This window comes from Manacus candei, unplaced genomic scaffold, assembly GCF_025592945.1.
Source record: "Manacus candei isolate 608988 ecotype Guabito, Panama unplaced genomic scaffold, ASM2559294v1 h1tg000067l, whole genome shotgun sequence".
NCBI classification, from domain to species: Eukaryota; Metazoa; Chordata; class Aves; order Passeriformes; family Pipridae; genus Manacus; species Manacus candei.
The window spans coordinates 7,565,167-7,582,959 of NW_026138115.1; the positions used below are offsets into that span (position 1 = coordinate 7,565,167).

Consider the following 17,793-nt stretch of genomic DNA (forward strand, 5'->3'; position numbering starts at 1 on the left):
TAATTTAGGCTTTTGCTTCCAGACAAGGACCAGAAATGTAATGTTTTTAAAAAGAGAACAGAGACTCACAAATCACAAGCTGGCAAAATCTATGGTAGAAGAAAAAGCTGCCATCTATAGCTGTAATCTCAATATATTTGTGGTAGAAGTAGCAATAGGTGACCACTCCTTGAAAATTAATATTGGTGTTAGAAGTTATCTCATGAATCTCCATGTGCTTTAAACTCACATTCAGAGAATCTTTTTTTCCTTCTCATGACATATTACTGACTTTTGTTTTTTTCTTTCTTCACATTTTACACCATTGTGAAACTTCAAGGTCACAACACTATGCCCTAAGACACAGCTTTGACCTGTGTCTCTTGTGTGTGCACATATGTGTGCGTGTCTTTGTCTGCAGAGGCATCATTACAATAGATAGTTTCTTCAATAGTTCAAAGAATCCCTCTGGTTGGAAGGGGCATCAGGAGCTCTTCAGTCCATGCTCCTGGTCAAAGCAAGGTTAGCACTGAAATTAGACCAGGTTGCTCAGTGTTTTATTCATTTAGGGTCTAAAAACATTGTGCTTGCTCTCTTCCCTTTTCAATTGTAATAAGGCTTCAACTCGAGGTGGTTTCTGAAAATTTGAACTAAAAATGACATTGTTAGGCAAGGGAATCAAATCCATGCAGATTCACATCTGATACAGTGTAAATGCTTGGCTGTATGACTTTCTAAATTTAATTTGATGTGCTAATGCATACACAGACAGCCAATTACAAAAGGACAAACATATTTTTTCAGCTTATTTTATCACAGAAGTTACGTTTCATTAAGTGTCATATATTTTTTTCTTTAGCACATCTAAGTTTTTGTTGTTTCGGTTCTTTTTTTCAAATAAATTCTTTTTAGATTAGCAGTTTATAATCTCTATTACAAAGAATTCACCCTTCATGCTGTGTTAAGGGTTCATCAATCTGTTCAAAGACATTAATTAAAAATTATAGCATAAGATTTCAGACTCTTCTGTGATTTTCAAGGAAGGACCATGTCAAGTTTTTTCAAATTAAACAGTCTGTCACAAACAAAAAGTCATATCCCAGAGCTAAATAGCGTTAAGAACATTTTCTAGGTTTAGTTCAGCACAGGTTTTGTTCCAGGTTTTCTTAGTGAAGTACAAGTCATGCAACCAAAAATCTACTGGACCAAGGCATTTGTCACACAAACATTAAGACACAGCTAAATGTGGTATGTGTAAGAAGGGTTTTCTGAAAATATTTCATTGCTAGGAAATGCAAACATTCTATAGCTTTTGAAATACTTGAAATGGCTTTTGTTCCTTGTCCCAGGTGCAACAAACCTTGTTTTATGAACCTTTAGCAAACACAGCATTATTGGGGCCTCTCAATCTCTTGTATAAGTGTTATCACTACAAACATTATCTGTACACCTTAGGTAGGTCGTATGCAAAGATATGTAGCAATTTGCCTGATGAAGCTGCTAAACTGAGACTTGAAACCAGCTGTCCCAAGTCCGAGCTGTTATGACTTCCTTTCTCACTGTCATGGTCGGTTTTATAATTTCACTGCCGCACTAAACCTCACATGCCCCACTGGCATCTGAAGATATCAGCCATTTCACTTGGCCCGATAATCAAGATGTGCTCAAGGAACAATTTGGTGCATGCATTTGTCACTAGCACCTACGTTTTGGCCGTCTGTATAGCACACTCCATCTCAGTTTACTGTGGAAAAGTTCCCCATCTTTCGTCTCCTTCCCCAGCTTTTGGTTAGCAAAAACAATCACTGCAGGTAATCTGACAACAGCAGATGATTAACGCAGGGAAAGGTAGTTTGTCTTACACAGATCTGTAGCTAATAAATCCACTTTCCCCCTTTCTTTGACCAATCAGTCTAAAATTCATTAGCTTGAGCCACACCTTTTCTGAGGGCAGCCTCAGCACAAATTAAAGAGCCTTCCGTCCTCAACTAAAAAGAGAAAGTCTGCTCAATACTCAGTCACAGGCTCCACAGTGACCAAAGGACAGAATTGTCTTATTACATCATCAGCAAAAGGGCCAAACACAGTCATATTATCATATTTGCCCTGTCAAAAAAGCTTATGCTTTAGTGTAAGTCTCACAGAAACTTCACCAGTAGAAGGTATTTAGTACAAACTACAAATGTTCACAAAGTTCTCTGAAATCTTTATGTCCAAACATTGCACTTCTTTCCATGGCATGCAAGGGTTTCAGACCTTAAGACAGCAGGTGGAATAAGTGGGACAGAGTTCCTGCAGCTTTGTGATCATCACTGAACCTTCTCCATCATCTCTTCCCCAGATCCTGCTTAACTGAAACAGAGGTCTTCCTGTTATGTCGAATTAATGAAAGATAATACAGTTAGTTTTCCTTAAAGACATGTCATTTGGTAGGAGAAAGCTTCAGTGAAACAGTGGCTTGCAAGATCCTGAGGATACAGTTCTCATCTTGTGCCTTTTAACTGTCAGTCACACCTATAGTGCTCTTGAAGCGAAGATGTGGTTGGATAGTTCACCTGGGTGAGCTGTTCACTCAAACCTTCATCAAGAGAAGACATATTCACCCCAAGGACTCACAAAGGTCAGAGATCTCATGTTGACTCCTGTCGGTCTCTCCACTGTATTCCTCTAACTAGTAACACTCCTGCTGTAAAAGAGCTAATGAATTGGAATCTATGGTTCTTGTCTCCTGCCTTTGTTTCATAAAAAGGGGGGGCTAGCTGCAGGGATTCCTGATTTCTGGGTCCATGTGAACATTACCAAGTCGTGAACTACAAGGAGAAATCAGTGCATTGCTGACTCCTCTTAACTTCTGCTGGACTTGTCCCTGGGATACATAACCAAAGCAGATATTAAATGAAGAAAATTCACTTGGAATTAAAGATGGTATACGAAGGTCTGTTACAATGTCTTGGCAAGGCTGGGGTGAGAATGGCTTTCACCACATTCTGTCCGTCTTTACACAGATGTAGCTGCTTCTCACTTCCCATGGAAACTACCCTGACAGCAGTATCTGAGGGGTTTTGCAACATTCTTGCACTTTATGTGCCTTTCCATTGATAGTGTTGTGAATCTGACATGCTGTCATACACTTGAAATATCATTATGGAGCTCATCTCCCAACTTGCTTCTCTCTCTCCTCCCCCAGACTCTTTTTGAACTGATCTGTTGTCAAGTGTCTTGTCTTATAGTTGTCCTGCCTTATCTTGGGGTAGATAATTTGTCTCTTTCTTTGTCTCTAAAATGTGTGGGATTTGATCCACTCTATAAATATTTTACAATAACAATATATTTAGAATAACAATACCAAAGGATGCTTGGATATCTCAACTGTCAGGGAATAAAAGAAGAACATTTTCCACTCTAAATATTAACTGTTAGAGTCTTCTATTTGTAGCATAATTGAAAAGCATTACTGTAATTGGTTAGCAAAGCCACCAAAGCCATAGTCCTTTGCAAAATGGAAATTAATGAAGCAGCTATGGAAATGACATCTTAATAAGAATAATGAAATTCAAACCCCTTACTCCAAGTACAGTGTATAATCCATTACATGGAGATTAGATGAGATATAAATACCTGAAAGGTATAAGATTATTGATCTGACATAAGTCATATGGTTTTGTAAACAGAAAATGTCAAACAGGCATCTGGACAGTGGGGAAAAAAAAAAAAAACCTAACTACAGCTTTTTCATGGAGGACAAGAAGGGAATTTAACAGCCTTCACTGTCAGGCAAGGTCTTATTTTGAGTGCAGCATTTTTGCTGGGTTTTTTTTTCTCCTTCTCATTAACCTAGAAAGTATTGTCAGGGTCTGAATATATTTAATTATATTTAATTAATTCCCTGGATCTGAAACTCAGTGGATGAAGGTTCAATTCCCAGTTCAACCATAGTGTTAACCTCTTTATAACCCACTTGCTTGCTTGTGAGATGAAGAAATAAAGCTTCCCTTCACCACTCAAAAATCACTTGTATGTGGAGGAGACATTTGATAATATTCATACTTGTAACAGTTCTGGGTACCAATGTATTCAGGCAGCTACAAAACCTCATGTGTTTATAGAAAAAGTAAATGTCATAGAAAAAGGAAGCATCAAGACTGGATTGCAGAGCATGGGAATTGAGGAAGGGTCAACTCCTGGAAGAAGTTGCTACTCCCAGGGTACTCAGGTGAAAAAGATGTTAGGTTTTAGTAGATTGTCTCTTAGTCTAGAAATTCCTTGCTTCTCATCGATTTTGAAGTGAGAACAATCAGAATTTTTAGCAATTAGGGCATTTTGCAGCAAAGCATGTTTTAATTATGCTCATGAGTGAAGGATGCACCACAGTCAGTGTAGCTAACTTAAAGGAAAAATAAGAAAGATGATGCTCCTACTATACCTTTACTCTAGAAAGCTTTAACCTGAACCAGTCATGCCAGTGGTAGCTTGGGGGGAAAAATCTCAACCTTAGCATGGGTCTAAATACACACAAAGCTTTATTATAGAAGGCACATTTTCAGTTTGATCATGCTATATTCTATCTCATCAGATTCTGGCAGATTTCTGTCTTGTCTGGGTTTTGTAGCACATCAGTCAAAGGCTACTGATTAGAAAGATCTTTTGTCATGAGCACAGAAAAAGACCAAAAAACAGCTAGGATAATTCACTTAAATTGGATACCAGTATAAGTGATAGCCTTCAGATAAATACAGATTGGGAGCATTTAGCTAAAAGTAATGTCATAATCTGCAATAATTGTTAATGGTAAAACCTGAAATCCACAGTCTTACTTCCTTATTCAGCAGTAACAAAACCCTTTGATCTCCAAGGCTGTCTCCTTTACTCATAACAACCTCACCAGCAGATTTCTAGCCATAAAGAAATGAATGAATTATTTGGACTTATTCAGGAGGCAAACTAGCACCAACTTACGCAAGTTGCTCTGAAGACACTTAAAGAGAAGAAAAGGACTATTTTATTTTCTTGAAGTCTTTCTAACTTCAGTCCAAGTCTCAGTTGTGCAATATCACTCCAAAATGACTGGAGAAGTGCTTAACATTCTAGGAAGGAACAGTCTGCTAAAGTGTGGTCTGCATCTATGCTGTGCATTTTAGGCTGTCCCCACTTAAGCCATGTGCACTTTATACAGATTTCATTAATGTCAGAGCCATTACATTTGTTCAGCAGCTAATGGGAAATATTAAGTGTACTGGAAAAAATACGGCTAAGTGGAAGAGACTTTAATGTTTGGCTTTCAGTAGCCTGTCCTGTCAAGCCATCACTTTTCACATGTTATTGTCTATACATATTCTAGAGAACTAGCTGCAGGGAGGAAAGGCTTCAATAGGAAGACACCAGAACACTACTCCAGATTACTCCTAGCTAGCTGTGTCAGCAGTAGCAGTGGCTGTTTACAGCCCTTCAATGTGGTAAGGGTAACTCTGCGCTAGCTTGCAGACAACTAGCGTGAAAACTGCCAATTTGGAAGATCCTTTTTTGTTCTAGAGATTAAGGAGAGATTGGAAAATTTAATGTTCTATTCTTGGCTCTATCACTAGGTTATTCTGTGTCACCTGAAGGGATATTTTTTTTCACAGTTACCTACACTGCCACATCCATTCTTCTGCCTTCTCTACTTAGATTGCTGCTATACAAGTCAGATGCTACACCCCCTGCACATTTGAAAGCTTCTTGATACAGTGGGGATCCTCTCTGGATAGATAGTTAAGTATCAGAAGGCATGAAGTAGGAATATTCCTGGTTTTCATATCTTTTTAGGTATAATCTGATTAAGTACCATGCACCAGGTGCAGTCTCAGTAGAGCTACTTGCCAGCTCCACTCCTGGCTGCTCCAAAATTTACTTTTCTGCTATATTACTCTCCTATCTAATTAAGATAATCTCAAGGAAGTGAGGCATTGGGAAGAATGAAGACTTCAGAAAATATTATTTCTCTTAGGAGAAAAAGATTTCCCAGTGAATTTAACTTTGTCTGGTTTAAATGTCATAGCATTTTATTCTCACCCCTCTCACCCAGCTCTCAGTTTCCAAGTTCTGCAAATGTTTGAATGAGCTGCACATGTTGGCACACAACCATGTTGGACCCACTTTTATATCTTTGGCTCATTCGCAATAATGTTCTTCTATCATTGCTCTGTCTGATACTTCTAAGGTATCAGATTCAAACAGCAGGCCCACTTAAAACACCCAACTACCTTGCAGAAAAGACCATATAAGCCAATATGTCACCTTAGAATTCCAGTCTTTTGCCACTCAGTTTAACAGACAATGAAAATAACTAAAACCCAACTTTTTGGGGTTTTTCTGCCATCCAGAATTATTAGTGCAGATAACCAGACCACTGATGTAGCTGCTTGGAGTACTTCCAGACTTATGCCTGTGTTTTTACTGTTAAACAAATATGTTTCATAATCAGCCACTCTCTGGGCTATTGAGGCCCATCTTCCTTGCAGATTTTTGTCTGCATCAATTCAGTGGTGCCATGAGTCTAGTACCAGCATCTCAGTCCCTTTAACTATCTGTTTCTGCAGAACATGTTACACACTGGAATGTGCCACTTCAATAACATGTCCATGACAGAGGGAATTGATACTGCTTTTAAATGTTTTGACAACAGATGAACAGAGATTCGGTACGATTTTTCTCCAAGTAGCCCCAAATTCTCACCAGTAGCTTCTGTAATGGCACTAATACTTTCCTCCTTCTGTTGGGAATGCATTGAGAAATATCAGTCTTAATTTAGCTGAACCATAAGTTTACTTCAACATATTTCTTCTTGTTTCTGGTCATGAGGATATTACAGTTAAAAATGACATTCCAATATATTCCCCAAATATTTCGTCAGCAAACTCTTTCCCCTTTTTTCATAGCTATTAATTAGAAATCAAACAATATTGACTGCAAGACTAACCTTTGAGGAAATTTGCTAATTATCTACATCCAACATATTGGTTCTTCTCCAATTCAAATTCTTTTGCCATCATAAAACAAACAAAAATCAACTAACCGAATGTATTTAATTATGCTCTCAAATAATATTTTTACTAATAATCTTTATCTATTGGCCATATAGCATTTCTCACTTTTTTAATCAAATTATTTTTTATCTTTTCTAGTGTTTGACTTGAAACACAGACTACAAGTCTCCAGTACATATTACTACAGTCTCCCAACTGAAAAATTTCATGCTCTTGAGTTTTGGTTTTGACTCACTATAATATTTTCAACTTTCATTCATTCACCCTTACTAGTCCTTGTCTATATCCTTAATATCAACAACTCCATCACTATTTTAATCAAAAAACTGTAGCAGAGAATTCTGTTTGTTTTGAGGAGTATCTAAATTAGTATCTCAATCTCATGCTCAGTGAAGAATGATTTGAGTTTTCTATTTTCTCATTTTCTCTAAATGTTTTAAGAATCTATTTCTGCCCTGTGGAAATCCTAAGTCAGCTTGACTTCTCCCATTCCTCTTTTTTCCTACACTTATGTGATGGTTTCACTCAGGCCTTCCTGGAGACCACCTTGTAACCAGGAAGGAACTAGGAAGGTGATCACAGAGGTATTCCATGCTATTCCTTTACGTAACTTGAGGTATAAATAAAGTCAGCAGGAGGGACCTCGCGCTCTTCCTTTCCGGGGAGGTTCGAGAACGGTGGGTCCCTGTCTCGGTCTGGCTTATCTGGAGCTGAGGCCTGCAGTGACTGCTGTTCTCTGCCACGCGTGAGGGGAGAGCGCTGGGCCATGTCTAGCCATCCTGCTTGTTCAAAGGGAAGTGGAGAGATTTTGCTAATTTACCTTCAGTTGACTGGTTGACTTGTTTGGTCTTTGTCCCTTTTTGTCCTTCTCCCTTCTCCCTCTCCCTCTTCCCTTCTGGGGAGCTGTTTGGGATTTCTGGAGTTGTGGTGTATAGTATTCTCATTGTATATATCTGTCTCATATGAAAAATATATATATATTTTTTGCTATAGATTTGGCTACTGAAGTCATTCTTTTAAATTCCCTCTCTGGGAAGCAGGTCCTTGTTGTCGAGTTTCAGGGACTTGGCGGGAAGCCAGCTCGAAACTTGTACAACTTATCAGATTGTTTTGCTGATTGGTGCTTTTTACCCTTATTTTCTGATATATTTCACCGGTTTGTTTTAACATACTTCAAATGTACATTTATCTATTTTCTTTTCATTTCTTCTCATCCTAATCTGTTCTCTCTTCCTTGACAAATAATATGCAAAATTCAGCTCTAAAATGCACCACAGAATAATTGCGCTGATGACAATTTTAGCTGACAACACAATGTAAGCACTCTTTTCCATGCCTGACAATGAGAATCACTATTAACCACTTACACTGTGAAGGCAGATTCTGTAGTCATCTACAGAGATCCCTATTTTGTGTGGAGAAAGAGGTTGCCTAAGACAAGATTATTTTTCTGTATTTCTGCAATAAATGTAGCTCAGTGCTTCCTGTGCAGACCTCAAAGATTTCCTCAATACAGTTCTTGCCATCTAGGCAGACTCTTTGTCTCCCATCTTCTTTGCAGATTCAGCTATCGCTACATCACTCTCTTTTATATTTGAGTTTATCATTTCCTAGAGGGTGCTCCTGGGACATAGCAATGTAGTCAAGTTTGTGTTATACATCTGTAAACCAATCTCCAACAGTCCAAGGAAAGTTCCAGGCTTTTTGTGCATTTTAAAATGTTTCTTAACCTTCCCCCCCCCCCTTAAGTTGCTATACAGCAAGAAAACTCAAGACTAGAGTCTGCCATCTTTTTTTATGTAAATGAAGAATTTTGTGGATAAGTCATATTCAGTAATGTCTTAGGATCATTGGAGGGCTAATTCCATTCCTTACACTCAGGCTGGTCAGTACAACCTTCATAGATATTACTTTTACTTCTCACAAGCTTCTTCTTCAAAGTGGGTATTATTAGGAATTTTAGCCTGTAAGACATAGTCCAGATAATGAAGATGTGTGGCTAATTATGATGGAAGTCCAGCCACTGTGCTAAGGGTAATGCAGTGGGATTTGCTGGTTACTCTGCCTTAAGGAACAATTTAGATGCCTTTTAATTTTTAATACTACTTTCAAATCCCCTTCAAAGTTGTTTCTAATAATCTGGAAACTTTTAACTGCAATGTGCATGCTTCACCCATTGGTAGTAGACTACAGATACACGTCTCCAAGTGCTAGTTGTTGTGAACAGGGTTAGAAACTTACACCAGGCTAAGTGCCTTCATTCATCCCTATAAGCTTGTGAATGACAAGCAGTATATCCTTAGTTAGTGGTAGCAGCTGAGAACCATAATTTCTATTAAGTGTAAAACCAGTATTAATGTTCAGAGACCAAACAACCCCAGGTTCCTGCCAACCTTTGGAACCATCAAATGCAATTCAGAGTTACTCTTGCTGAGGAATACATTTAGTGCAGGTAGCTCTGTTTTGCATATCAGTGAAGTCTTTGGTCTCACTGTTTCTCTTTGAAACACACAATTCTACAGCTTAATGAGCCTTTCTAAAGCTTAATGAGAGTGCGAAGGTAATTTATCCATCTTCTTTTATATGTATGCAACCTCTAAACAACAGACTGGGTCACACTCCCCAAAAAAGTAATTTGTCAGGGAGAGAAAATTTTTGATTGCGAAATCGTTCACAAAAGTCTATGATTATATGAGACAATTGATCCAGAAGCCACTGCCTGGAGACCAGGAACTACTCTGCTTCAAAGAGCTGTCCTTATAAGATAGGTGGAGAGGGGATGCTCATGGCAAGAGAATTAGCTTGATGAATCAGGGATAACCCTGCCTTTCTGGAGTCAGACAGCACCCTGAGTCCAACAAGAGTGAAGGGCCTTACACTTCCTTTACTGATTGTTAAACAATTTCTCTTCTGTTTTGTTTGGTAAGTAAAACACTAGCACTGTCTTGACTTCTGCTCCCAGCCAGTATCTCTGACTCTCTGTATGTAGCTGTGCACATACCTGACTTGTGTAGCCATTATTCATAGAATCATAAACTCATAGAATGGCTAGGGTTGGAAGGGACCATGAAGATCATCTACTTCCAACTCCCTGCAATCTGCAGGTTGTTTTTTTGAAACAGGTGTTTCAAATGACAGAAGAGTTAAAAAAGCAGCATTTCTGCTTTGAGCTCCATACCCAGTTGAGTATGCCTGGATATCAATCAGGCCTGGAGCCTGGAACAGTGCCTGAATCTAATCCTGGAGGACAGCATCCATTTGACAAGTTCAATGGCTAAATCCTTTGCCATTGTGGTCACTTGAGAGAGCAAAATAACCATACTTCAAAACCTTGTATTAGCTTGTAAGGTTACAAAAAGGCCATCTTTTTGTCCTGTGAGATCCTGCTTCATGGTATAAATAAAGAAAATTTCTTCTCCCCTTCATTATAAGCCATGGTACTGAACTACAGCATTTAAAAATAAAGAGAGTGTTCAAAAGGGAAAAAAACAGTTCCTCCAGGTTTCTCTATTCTAATACTGAGCAGCAGCTTCAGAGGAACAAATAACCAAATAAGTCATTTGGAAACACTTTGGTTTGTAAGCACATGTGAAGGAAGTGAAGTGTTAGGAAAACCAAGAATAAACCTGAGTGCTGTATGTTGCAGGGAAATCTGAGCCTCTCAAATTCTCTTGTGCTTATGGTTTGAGAGGGGCATGTCCAAGTCTTCTATCAATCACCCATGAGTGAAAATGTAACAGCAAATAAAATGAAAAATCCTTCTGGATAATGGATATAGAATATGTGGGCGATCTGAAGGGAAAATTAGAACCAGAGATGTGCCATGGAAAAAAAAAAAAAAAAGAAGATAATATTTAAAATGCCAGCCTCCTGTGAGCCCGTCTGCTTCCTATCCACTTATTTTGCAGCTCTCTGTTCCCACAGTGGATTACTGCTGCCATCTACTGCCATCCGCACTGCCGGGGGCTGAGCTCCTCTCCTGTGACATGGTCATGGGAAAGAGGGCCAGGGAGGATGGTAGAACATGAAAGATTTTGAGTCTATAAAGGACAAAAGGAAAAACAGTTTCCAAGAAGAGAAAGTATCACAGTCAGGATTAAAACCTCAAGTATAGCTTTGTCCATTAACAATATAATGTTGAAATTGTCCGTGTTCTGAGGAGGGAAACCTAAGTAGAAAATCTTTTGCTTCTGAAAGGGATGGGAAAGCCACATCTGGATGCACACATCTGTCATGTAGTGACCTAAACCTATTCTCAAGGTCCTAAAGGTTATTAGTTTCAGTGACATGGCTGACAGCCTATGTTCAGCTTCATTAGATGATGAGATAACTTGCACAGCAAGAAAGCTAACAAAGCACCAAGAACCAGTGGGTAAGTCCAAGTTTTCCGATTCAATACCCTGTGTTACTCTGTTTTAGGAACAGAGGGCTTCAGATGCTCGTGATAGAAACCCTATATCTGACCTCAGCTTAAAATTCACATCAACAAAGACTCAGAGAACAGACAAGCCTCCAATTATTGGAGGTATTTCTAAATGAAATCTGGAAGGAAATCATACTTTTGTACTGTATATTGAAAGACAGATTATGGAAAGAACAGGAAAAAATTTCAGCAGTGGAACTATATCGTATCTGCTACTATTCAGCAAGAGATATGCTGCATTTCATAACCTCTGAATTTCACACTACTCCATTGCAGGTGGCAGCAAATATCAGACCCAGACCTTCCTGATCTCAGATCATATTTCTTCTCTATTAGTGTTATATAGCAGTCATCATTAGCAATACCAATATACCCAACAGTTGCAGAGCACTGAGGAGCAAAATAAATTAGCTTTTTCCCTTCTCTGTGCAGCTCTTTTTACACTGTTCTCAGTGCCTAAGTTAGCTGAGCTTCGTAGTCTCTAACTTGACTTTATTATATAACCTGAAATGCACAGTGGAATAATTTTATGTTGATTTAGCTAAGCACAGCGATAAAGTCAGGGTTTTAACCTTTATACCATTTATCTTTGATAGCTACACTACACCATGTGGGCCCTTTCTACATGGATTAAAAAGCAAACCAGTCTGTATGGTTAACATACATTTCTGGCACTATGACTCCATACGAATGTCATATCTAAGCATGCCATCATCTTTATTCTAAACAAAAATCTGTGATATAAAGAAGTATTAAAAGATAAGTAATAATAGCAACAATGTTGTGCCCCAGCAGTGTGATTGAAGTCAAACCACTGTCTACATTGACACAGCATTGAAGTATTCCCAGGAATACACTCTCTCTTCCCTCATCTTCTCCAGGAGCTGATCTACCAAAACATGCCTGAGAAGAAGGACCTTTGTAGACCTGCCTTGCTCTACACTTCAAGAGCCAGATTCTCCATAGATCCAACTTTATAATGAAATAGGAACTAAAATTTTACGGAAGCTTGCTGGGCAAGACAGAAGACAACACACTGGAAAGCCCTGGGTTTTGTGGTGGTATTTTTCTTATAAATTCTTCTTCAGGACAGAAGTGTTACCTTCCAGATCAGTTGCCCGAATGTTTTCATTCTTGGTATGGAAGCTGACGTGGGTAGATGGCCTTCTTTGAGACACTGCCATAGGTTGTCCAAATAGCAACAACTAATTTGACTGGTTACCTGAAACCCAGAGTAGTTTTTTCGGTGGTGTTTTTTCTTTCTTTCTAGAGTCTTTGCTTCTTGCTCAGGCTCTGCTTCTCTCTAGGTTCCTGATTCAATGTCTCTCTCCCTTATTTCACAGGGAGTCAGAAGTCCCCTCCATCCAAATCTTCTGGAGGAATACAGATCATTACATCTATTTTGCTCAGCGCTTTACAGTGTTTCAGGGAGATGTATGGGAAAACATTTTTTTCCAGCAGTTCACATGAGCAAGGAGATTGATGTTTACCCTACCCAACAACAGTGAGTTTTGGCCTTTGCCTGGAATAAAGCCTAACTCAAAAGAGAAGAATTCCTAACCCAGTGCTCGTCCCATCACAGAGCTGACAGAACTGGGGAGAAGGGTGTCTGGCACTGCAGTCCTCTGGCAATTTATCTCTTGGTCACACTTCTGAACCACACAGACACTGAAGCCAGAGCCAATACCTCCTTGCAGAACGCAGGATAAATCCAGTGTAAGAGAGATGTTGTCCCAAAAGCTGTGCAAGTTAAATTGTTATTATGGGCAAAGTATTATCATCCCTGTTTACAGGTAAGAAAGGAACACAATTTGGTCCTCTGCCTTTCCTTAATGATACTTTATCTGTATGACAAAAACCACACATGTACAATTCCAGACGCTCAATAATGAACAAAAATATTATGTGGCAATGAGACAATAAACAAAGATGAATAATCTATCCAATTAAAGTTGCCAGTAGAAGTAGGCAGCTGCTATAAATTATCCCAAATCATAATGATGAGTATTCACTGTGTATATCTGTATAATATACATTACAGAGAGCCTTTTGGAAATTTCACTGAATGTTCTTCATCACCATGGAAGTATCTACATAGTATTCATTTTCTGCACAGTTTCAGTTTTTGCCTTTACTTGCACCTGAAAGCTGAAATGAGTGCTCACTCCTGCACAGGGGAAAAAAAAAAAAAAAAAAAAAAAAGAGAAATAGTAAAACAGGGTTTTTTTCCTTTTAGAATCTGGCAGATACAATTGTAGGGAAAAAAATGTGATTTGTGCTTACATGATGCACACTGTTACCTCATGCACAACCACTAGACCATCACACCTGTCATGAGAAATGAAGCAAACCAAGGGCCAGTAAACACTGAACTTTAAGAGCAAATCAGCAGACAGGGCATCTTGCAGGTGTTTTTGGAACCGTGAGCAACAGGAAAACTCAGGGAGATCAAAACTCCTTGGTTTTCCTATTCAAACCATGGTGAAAAAAAAACATGAACTATAAGCAAAGCATTCAGGGCATAAGCAGAGTCAGATTTTTCAAAAGGGATTTTTTCTGCTATTTTATTTATCAGCTTATGTTATCTTGTCACTGCATTTACATAAAGCTGGATATGCTTATAAAAGAACGTGTGAAAAAGTGGTAGACTAATGTGGACAGCACAAGTATACTTCTGCCCCTCCCCTTGTATTCAGTTTTGACTTTTTCAAAGCCATTTCTAATATGGTTTGGCTTCAGGAATAAGAAATTTATGAATTCATAAATTTGATAAAGGTCACGCTCTTCCAGGTTACAAGTGGTTTGATTTTAAGGTACACTCTGCTGCTATATTCTGATCACTTACAATGTTTCACAATTATGTCTTTCTTAAAAGTAAAGGACTGTCCCAAATATATTAATTCTTACCTACTGCCAGTCTTTCTGTTGCTCTTCTACTATATGACGGGCTGTTCATCTTATCTCATGCTATTGCTTAGAACTGCTGTGTTCAGTGAAGCTCCTGTTGTGTTTCTCTCCAGAAATGGATGTAATTCATTGATGACTACAAGGATCCTTTTACACATACTATAAATCAATGTTGCTGCCTTTCAAACAGTCAATAAAGACTGCCAAAACTTTGAATGCTGACAGTGAAAGGTTCACAGTATATTCAAACAAATGTCAAAAATAGACACAAAAACGAAATAGCCCACTTCCACCCGATAAACTTTGTGGCTTCCTCAGAGCTGCAAATGTCCATTAGTCCTGTGTGATGACTTTGCTGCAGAAGTAATGGGGCCATAACCTACTTTCTTCTCAGCACCTATCTGAATTTCATTTTATTCTAAATATCATTCCAGAGTTTTCTGATTTGGAGAGGTATTTAAAGCCTTGCTCTTAAAGTTTCCTATTTATAAAAATCACTTATAATTTGTCAGTCAAACGTTGCCTCTAATCTGCCTCAGGTATGAGAGGAGATTAGGGAATGGAAAGAATAGAAGTGCATTGCAAGAGGCTGTTCATCAAGTGTGCATCTTAAAGAACAACAAGTCTAGGTCTTTTAAAGGTCCAACTGTTCACCTTGTTCTCAGGACTCCCAGCTAATGAGATGCACTCTAGACAGAACAACTGCCTTCATAGGGTAAGATGCATAAAAACTCAAAACCTTTAAAATTTATTCCCTAGTTCTAACCTAATTATGGATTCAAAGGAAAAAATACCCATTGTTTCAATTATGAGGAATATTTCCAGGAGTCTTCTCAGACTTCTTTTGAGACTTCTGGATTTGTTACTGAACAAATTCTATTCATTCTGGGTGGTGGATTGGTGCACAAATCCTTGCACTCCAAAAAATAATCCACTATTCCATGAGCTAAAAGAGGACTCTCACAGGTTCTCAAGCATGGATCTGCTTAGGGGTACAACAGCTTCTGCTTCATTGATTCTAACTGGACTCTCACTGTTAGAGATAAACACATACCAGGAGTTTGCAGGTTCAGATCTTCATCAATCATCTTTATTTTCTCTTGGCAATTAACATGTCTCACATATACTGTCACATTAGGTTAAAAAGTAGGTCACAGTTCTAAAGTTAAAAATAAAACAGTCAACATCTAAATCCCAACCACGAAAAATGATAGTAACCTCTTTTTTGGCACAGCTTTCCCTCACCTTCAGGTACCTTCCAAGAGTTGGATCCAACTGAGTAACACTTTCTCTAGGGCACATTTACTAAGGTATTCGACTATAAAGCCATGCAGTAGACATCAGGAGATTCTCTTATGGACCAGTACTCCAGACAGTAAAAATTCTGATAAGACTACACCACCTTAACACAGTTGTCCAATTTCACTTGTATTTGATGCAACCGTTCTCAAATACAGTGCTAATTTGTAGTGAGTGTTAGACTTTAAAGAAAGTTTTGAATGCTGAGGAAATTCCACTGTGTCACCCAATTTAGACTGGTTAAGCAATCTTACTCATTAGATTTGGTCCACAATTACTGCAATGTAATGAGGACCAGAATGCATTGCCTTGCTATAAAGGCTGTAAATTCATCTTTTTGTGCTGAGGTAAATTATAATAGATGATATATCTAATTTTCCAACATATCACCCCTCACACAAAACAGCCAAAAAATGGAAATTGGATATGACAACATAAATAATATTACATCCTCACTTGTCAATTTCTTCCTGCTGTCAAATCAATAAAACTGTTTAAATTATTTTGAAAACAGTGGCATTTTCATGTTGAAACCTTACAGTTGTCTGCTGAGTATATGAAGCTGTATGTTTATTTTAGGGGAGATGGGGAAATATTGTTAAGGTTAATACAAGGAAAGGAGAAAGGGTACTTAGTGTGCCATATTGTGCAGTGGAGTCCAAAGTCTCTCTTCCAATAAAATCAATAAAGACTTCAGTTCTGACCACTGTTATGTCTATCACATTAACTAACTTCAACACCAGTAATACAATACAATCTACTTGAGCAACAGGTGGGGAAGTAGAAGGGGACAGCTCCTGACAGCTCAGAATCAAATCCAGACATCTTTCTCATAAACAAAATATCCACTACAGTCAAAGTAAGGTCTGAGTAAACCTCAGATCCTTCTTTGTTCAGCCATCTCTGAAAACTCTCAAAAAAGTAGATCATAAGCCTTGTGATTTATCCTGAAACTGCCCATTCTTTAAATGTAGTATTTAAATGTCTATGGCACACTAATACATAATGATGGGAGAAACTCTCATTTCTGTCCAAGTCTTGCGTTACAGCTTTTATAGTTGGATGTGACCTTCATGAAGTTGAGTGGCTGAAAAAAAAAAGTTAAAACCAGTTTTATCACAAACCTTTCCAAAATATTTTCCTATTCTCTAAAGCACATCACTGCTCTCCCTCAGACCTTTCTAATGGCAGCAGGAAAAAAGCCACATTGCGCATGAAGTGTTTTAAATTAGCTTGTAGCATGATGGCTTCTAGCATAGAAAACACAAGTTAAATATACTATTCACAATCACACCCTGAGTCTATGCATTGAAAAATAGGAAAGGAGAAAAGGAACATGGTCTGATAGCATCAAATCCCTGACCTTTCCTCATTTTTCTAGAAAAAAGAGCAGTTTGAGTGGCAAAGACCAATTGAACCTCATTGGTTTCAGCAGTCATTGGGTGCTGGGGATCAACCTGGTGTTCTAAAGAACATGCAAGACAGACACCTTTCTGCAGTACATCTATCACTTATTTTAGGGTGGCACCATTCAGTGCTAATTCAACCATTTTCATTTAATTTAAAATTATTTTCCTTCCATGTTACAGTATATAATATAAAGCTGATAGTTTTAATATTTTTCTTCTTCTGTGATACAGTTTCTAATTGGACAACTGCAATTATACATGTAGGTGTAAAAAGTTGAGTACACATTATGAAAAATCAGCATTTATCACAGTGAAGTATATGGCTTTACAGCAAGATCATCTCTACAGGGCACAGAAAGATACCAAAGAGGTACAGGAGAGAAATCTCACATAAACAACTTATTTACAGAATGAAAATATGATGGATTTTTTAAACTGCCTGGTAGAAAAACGTGAAAATTATCAAACCCTTATCCAGCTACTTCAGAGTCCTGTTTCTGTCACTGACTCTCACCAGTCACTCCAAAAAAAGTTTGCACACACAAGACATTTGCCTCAAGCCTAAAGGTCCTGGTAAAAGGCTGAAATCTAAAATTATCTCAGGCTCTCAGAAGGCTTGCAGAGCATGTCACAGCAGGACAGCAACAGAATGTGCAGTACTGAGTACTTTACTCATCCTCCTGCACCTCAGCCTTCATTACAAACTATGAGTTTTTGGTTTAGACATACAGGAAAATGTTTCAAGAACCTTCCA

The 17,793-nt window shown here is 38.3% G+C and overlaps 1 protein-coding gene across 1 annotated transcript in view; it reads left to right on the forward strand.

Moving 5' to 3' along the window:
• LOC127479448 (uncharacterized) overlaps positions 1–7,788 on the forward strand; it is a 171,751-nt gene extending 163,963 nt beyond the window's left edge. The window contains exon 2 of the mRNA XM_051806416.1: positions 7,586–7,788. The gene's annotated coding sequence lies outside the window, so the exon portion shown is untranslated. The remainder of the gene's footprint in view (positions 1–7,585) is intronic.
• The last annotated feature ends 10,005 nt before the right edge of the window (positions 7,789–17,793 follow it).